Source organism: Hylobates moloch, unplaced genomic scaffold, assembly GCF_009828535.3.
Source record: "Hylobates moloch isolate HMO894 unplaced genomic scaffold, HMol_V3 SCAFFOLD_2, whole genome shotgun sequence".
Classification (NCBI taxonomy): Eukaryota; Metazoa; Chordata; class Mammalia; order Primates; family Hylobatidae; genus Hylobates; species Hylobates moloch.
In genome coordinates, this window is record NW_026652277.1 from 44,851,940 (window position 1) to 44,857,587 (window position 5,648).

General features: G+C 37.8%; 1 pseudogene; it reads left to right on the plus strand.

Moving 5' to 3' along the window:
- Positions 1-1,259: 1,259 nt before the first annotated feature.
- LOC116476473 (coiled-coil-helix-coiled-coil-helix domain-containing protein 2-like) lies at positions 1,260-1,734 on the plus strand (annotated as a pseudogene).
- Positions 1,735-5,648: the final 3,914 nt, after the last annotated feature.

A 5,648-nucleotide genomic window follows, 5' to 3' on the forward strand; every position in this document is an offset into this window, starting at 1 on the left:
TGTTTCTAGATTTTTGTATGACATGATGATAAACAATGAAATTGGCTTATAGTCTCAAAAAAAAGGAATAAGACTTTGTTGGATGGGGTTGAGCTTTGGAGGGCTATAAACAATTATAATATCTAAGATTTTTTTGTACGCCTAAGAACCATTCCCCAATGGGACAATATTATTTTCTTTGAGAATGTAGGTCTATCAGTATTGCTTTTTGCTCTGAGAGATTGAATAAGAAGCTCGTAGCTCATCTGTAGGAACAACATTGATAGCCATTATAGAATGTGTTTTCTGAATAGGTTTGTGGCCAGTGAAATTAAAGACCTATTTTAAAATGTGTAAAATTTTTTAAACCTCTTTTTCCTGCCAGATTTATACTCAAGGTATCTTAGTCAGTTTAGGCTGTGATAGCAGAATTCCATAGACTGGGTGGTTTAAACAACACACATTTATTTCTCAGAGTTCTTTCTGGAAGCTGGGAAATCTAAGAGTAAGGAGATGGCAGATCTGTGTCTGGTGAGGGCCCTCCTCCTGGTTTGCAAGTGGCTGCCTTCTTCCTGTATCCTCACATGGTGAGAAATGGATCTCTTCTCTCTTCCTACTTTTATGAGGGCATTAATCCCATCATGAGACCCCATCCCATGACCTAACCTAATTCTAATCAACTCCCAAAGACTCCACCTCCAAATACCATTACATTGGAGACTGGGATTTCAACATATGGATTTTGGTGGGGACACGGCATTCAGTCCAGAGCAAGGGGTTCACTCTCATTTGACTCAAACTGAACCGCTTAACAAAATAGGATGAATGACTCTAAATCAACTGAAAAGAGAAATGTTATTTTAATCATACACAATATTCATCTAAACAAGCTACAAAGTTTCTACCTAAAATTAGCCTTCAGGGAGGAGGGATTTGCCTTGCAAATTGTCTCACATATTATGGGATACTTGTTGACTTCCTTTATATTGAACAATTAGTTTAGGCCAAACTCTAGATTCTGATCTATTGCTTTATCTCTTTCAACCACTATACAAGCATAAGCGGTAGTATCTCTTGTTTCTCACACTCTTTAGTAAATGGTGTACCTAAAATTGCCAAAACAAAAGGCTAATCAAATACGTCTGTGATTTTACCAATGATAAATGTGGCATTAAAATTTTTTTTTCGGCTTTTCGTCTTCAGCTCTCCTTCTTCTCAGAAACCCCTGGGTTCTTCACAGATTTTCGCACATCCAGACGCTGAGCCACCCCGCACCTAGGATGCTAGGTGGAAGCCGAAGCCGCACCTCCCACATGGCCCCTCTGGCCAGCCGGGCACCTCAGATGAGAACTGCACACCGGCCTGCAGCAGCACCTCCACCGCCAGCAGCAGCACCCTCTCTGCGGTTGGCTCTCCTGCTGCTGTGCCCCGGCAGCCAGGTCTGATGCCCAGATGGCAACCATGGCAGTTGGCATGGCTGTGGGCTCTGCTGTGGGGCACACATTAGGTCATGCCATCACTGGAGGCTTCCATGGAGGAAGTAATGCTGAGCCTGCAAGGCCCGACATCACTTAACAGGAGCCTCAGGGAACCAAGCCGGCACAGGGGCAGGCTTACTTATATGAGATAAAGCCATTTTTGGAATATGCCCAGAACCTGAGTGACATAAATCTCTGTAAGAGTTTCGATGAGGTGCTGAAACAGTGCAGACTTGCAAATGAATTGGCCAAAGAAATGGAAAATTGGCTGTTATGACCAAGTTAGTTTAGTATAAAATATAATTGGTAGTGAAGATATAAAGTGTATAACCATCAGTTAAACCCCTTCTGTGTCATTCATAGCTTCCTTGCTTCAGAATTGAAATGGAAGAGAGCGTTCTTACTTTGCAGTTTCATTAAGATGGGGTATACTTTGGGGCTGGGCAAATGTTTGTGTGGCCTCCTTCTACCAGCTATTATGATTTTATTCTTTGTGAGTTAATTAGAATAAAGTGATTTTCTTCCAAAATTTTTGTTCCTGGAAACATCTTTTCATAATAATCCGAGCATGTGCATTCTCAAAGTTTTTAATATTTTCATCAAACTCCTTCACACTATTGTCATTGTTGATGTTGTTTGAGATGAAGTCTCACTCTGTCACCCCAGGCTGAAATGCAATGGCATGACATCGGCTCACTGCAACCTCCGCCTCCCGGGTTCAAGCAATTCTCCCACCTTAGCCTCCTGAGTAGCTGAGACTACAGGCGCATGCTACCATGTCTGGCTAATTTTTTGTATTTTTTTAGTAGAGACGGGGTTTCACCATGTTGGCAAGGCTGGTCTTGAACTCCTGACCTCAAGTGATTCACCCACCTCGGCCTTCCAAAGTGCTGGGATTACAGGCATGAGCCACTGCACCCGGCCTCACTAACTATGAAGTTAAAGAAGCAGTGCTTCACAGTTAGATGATTTCCAGGCTTAATTCTTATTCATTTATTCACTCAATACATATTTATTGAGTCTACTAGGTGTCATTACATACTTTGTTCTGGGCTCTGGGAATATAATAGTCACAAAATCCCTCCATATATTTTAGTAGGGAGACAGATGATATATACAATAAATAAGCAATTATATAATGCTTAGAATGTGATAGAGTAATAAGTGAAAAGTTAAAAAAAGGTCAAAAAAATAATGGAAGAGGGTGTTCAAAATCATCTACATTTGCCTTCAAATGAATCTAAATTGCGGTAAACTCATTTGATTTCTTAAGCTTCTGTTTGAATCCCCTCCCTCCTAATAGAGAATTACTCTCTTTCTAGTGGAATATTTTAGTTATTTTTAAATATGATTAATCTTAAGCATTGAACAAAAAAAAATTAAATATATGTATTCTTGAAAACATCTAGACACAGGTTGGCCAAGAAACTTTTGGAGTAATCTTCTTACTGAGAAAATGGACATTGCTATTTATTCAAGGACATAGAGCAAGTGACAAAAGTAAGTGTATTGGCATGCTTAGACATACCAGCCTTCCAGTAAACATGGTGGATTTCTTCCCCATTCTATACCAGCCACAGTTAAGGAACAAACAAACAAACAAAAACCTTTTTCTACAAATGGACAGACTAGGGGATAATTTTGAACTTGCTCTTTATGTAACAATATTCTTTGACTCTCTGTATTTTCACCCAGAAACAAATTTTTACTTACTAGAGAGGTTTCATGGTATTAATTGATTATTCAGTAACTTTTAGAATAACCTGAATGTTTCATGAGTGTTCATTTTATAGCGTTAAAATGCCAATTTTTAAAATCAAATCAGCACATTCTTTGGTAAAGAACTGAGAAATCTGTTCTCAGAAATCATCATTTCAGAGATTCCACAATTGACAAATATAGTCTTTTAGTTACTAGGTAGGTTATATTTTTGGTGTTCCCTAGGTTTTCCACTGCCTCGGACCTTCTGCAATGATGACAATAATCATAGTTTGTGATTCCACAAAAAACAAATCACTGCCAGTCTTCGGTTGTGGTCTTGTAATTTTGTACGATATGGCTCATTCTGTTGCATCAACCATAAAGGTTACAACACTCACTGGACCTCTGAGACCAGCTGGTCACTTAGTGGACATTTATTAAGAATTATAGTGATATTTTCTGCTTGAATGTGTCCAGTGTGGATTCTTAAGGATACCTCTGGCCTAGTGCATTCCAAGCAAGTTTCTCCCCCTTGAAAGAATAATCTCCTTAAGTATGTCTCATTTTCTTGTAGCTGATTTTTTTTTTTTGACTAGGCTTTCTCTGTCCTAAAAATGTCTACTTTTAGGGTTTTTTTTTTCTTTTTTTATGTTGACATTCTCTAGTTACTTAATTGCTTTTTTTCTATTCCCAAATAACTCTCTGCATTGCTGTCATGGTATTGCACATATAAAAAGAACTTACTAAGTAAGAGACTGATGAAATGACTGCTTTCGGGTATGTGTCCCTTTTTGCAGAGGATGAGGTCTTCCTACTATGCCATAACTTGACTAGGGATATAATTTCTGTCCCCCTCCTAATTCCTATCCACCATTCTAAATATTAAAATATCAGTTATTTAGATTCAAAATTTTAAATACCCACGAAATGCATCTGTTGGAGGGATTTTGAAAGTCAAGATGGTTATCTATGCCTTTGTACTCTCCAGGCATGGCCACATTCAGAGGCAAATGATGTGACAAACGTCTGTCTTTGGTTTTAAAAACTAAAATTTTTTAAACAATTTATAATAAAATAAAATAGAATAAAGTGATGATGAGTTGAAGGATAGGCCAACATCAGAAATAAAATAAATTAGATTAAGCAAGAAATGTAACAACCCTGGAAAACATGAACTTTTCTCACTGTCATCACCACCACCATCAAAAATGTTAAAATGCCTATTTTCACCTGATACCTGGCAGTCTTCCTTCTGGAAGAAAAATAACCTCTATATTTAAAAAAATATGTTTCAATTTTATATAGAAATACCTAAAAATCTAGAAGTAGTCATTCCTTGATAGAAATATTAGCTCAAATGTAATAGTCAAAATAGGCCAGATTTAGTCTTCTGTGGTATAAGGAAAATCTTAAGTACAATTATAGGATGATGGACTGGAGAGTTCATTACAATTTCAAGTTTTGTGAAAAACACATGGAACTCATTTTTCTTTAAATGTGATGAGCTGGCATCAGGAGATGATGTCCTCTCTCGGTCGTGTGGTTTTACATCAAGGGTGGGGGTCAAAGGATTTGCCTACAATTTCAGGCTGATTCAAAACCAGAGCCAAGTCCTCCTTGTAATTATGTTTTCCTGTAATAGCTCAAAAGCTCTGCTCCTTATTCAGATTCATACTTTATTAAGGTAAATTGGAAGAGTCTTTGCATCTGTTGGTGCTACTTTATCAAACAGTGAGAAGCTGCCACCCAAGAGAAGCCAGAATTGGTCTTTGTGGTGGAATGAGTGTTGGCCACCATGAGAAACAGAAGTTTTCCATGAATTTGGGTGTTTTAAAATTGGTAGTAGATACTGTTCAAGGCTAGAGAGGAAAGTCACGAAAGAATAGGTTATTCGACAACAACCAAATCTAAAAGACTTCAATGAAGGCAGCAGAATGGATCAAATGAGGCATTGGCTTGCATGGGGGCCACTATCCAGTTCAGGGGACCATGGAGAAGTTATAAGCACAGTATCAGTGATAGCTAGGGTAACAGGTGTGAGCAAAGAAAGTGGCAGAAAAAGATGGACCTAATGGAGAAAGTAAATGCCTTACTGTGCCTAATCATAAGAAAGAAACTAAACACCTTACTCGGCCTAATCACAAGAAAGGCACAAGAAAATTCAGAACTTGCAGAACTTGACAAAGCTCTTCCATGGCACCAGTGGGAGGAAAAAATTGCTTCATTCATTTCCTAAAATAAAATTTATATTTGAGGAAAGAGGGCGTTTGGTTAGCACAATATAGCCATTTGTTTCAAAATTTAAAGAAAGAATGATTGCAATTTTCTGAAACACATTCTTGCTAAGCTATAATATTCCATTGCTGCCTCTTCATTACTCTACTTTCCATTTAAGTTACACTTGATATTACTATGTAATTTATAGCTAGATTTAATGTTGGCTGATTTGTCAATTGTCATTCACTTTATAATAAATGCAAAAGACATTTT